The sequence below is a fragment of the Myotis davidii genome, unplaced genomic scaffold (assembly GCF_000327345.1).
Source record: "Myotis davidii unplaced genomic scaffold, ASM32734v1 scaffold73, whole genome shotgun sequence".
In the NCBI taxonomy this organism is placed as follows: domain Eukaryota; kingdom Metazoa; phylum Chordata; class Mammalia; order Chiroptera; family Vespertilionidae; genus Myotis; species Myotis davidii.
The window spans coordinates 4,644,555-4,645,821 of NW_006286675.1; positions in this window are offsets into that span (position 1 = coordinate 4,644,555).

The window sequence follows — 1,267 nt, forward strand, 5'->3', positions numbered from 1 at the left end:
CTCAAATATAATTCTGGTTCTTGAAAAATTACTCATTCTTCCACATTTGATGTCAGACCAAAAACCACAAGTGGCTTATTTAGAAAATGAGTCAACCCTGGAACTGCTGGGGTGACAAAAAGGGGAGGGATTTACCATAGATCATGAAGCACCCTAGTCCAAAGGACACATGGATTCTATCCAACCCTTAGTAATGGGGTGGGGCCAGAGGTGGGGAGAGTTCCATTCAGAAACAGCCCTCTTGGTACATAATAAAGATGGCCTCAGAGATTGGGAAATTTGCCACTCACAACAATCAACAAATATTTGATGAATACCATGATAACTGGTCTAAAGCGGGGATCTCCAAGGGTTGATGACTGTCCATTATAGATCTTGAAACCTTAGTCTATAGGTCAGTTGTGACCACTGTGCAATCATCTCTACAACTGATGGGGATTCCTTACCCACATCTTCATCCCAGATAGAGAGAGAACACTTCATCCCTGCCCTTATGAAACTCTCCATCTCCCTGGAACAAGATAAATTAGTTGCGCTTTTGGCTCAGTGGATAGAGCGTTGGCCCACAGACAGAAGGGTCATAGGTTCAATTCTGATCAAGGGCATGTACCCAGTTGCAGGCTTGATCCCCAGCCCCAGTTGAGTTGCTGTCTTTCTTTGTATCTCCCTGTCCTTTCCACTCTCTCTAAAAATCAATGGAACAATACCTTGGGTGAGGATTAACAACAATGAAAGATTAATTCTGCTCATCATTTATTTGTTTGTAACTTTATTGTGTTCTTACTAAGCTCGATAAGTTCTGTGGGAAAAATAGGAAAATGAGTTAAACAAGGATTCTGCCCTCACAAAATTTTACAGACCAGTAAAGGGGAAGCATATAAACAAATATTAAAAAGAAAGTGGTAAGCACCATAACACAAATGCAGTCAAAATGGTATTTTGGAAAAAAAAATAAGGTTGATAAGTATTGGTGAGGATATGGGAAATGGAACGCTTCCACATTGCAAATGGGAACATAATGTTGGTACTACCACTTCAGGGAACAATTTGGCAATATCCAATGCACAAACCCTATGGCTCAGCAATTTCATTTCTAGACATTCACTCTAGAGAATCTCTTGCACATGTACTCAAGGAGGCAAGTAAAAGAATTAGTCTCAGCATCATTGGTGAAAAATGGAAACAACCAACTGTCTCTCATGGGGGGAATTACAACATAAATTGGTTTATTCATAAATTGGTTATATAGGGATTAAATAAACAAAAA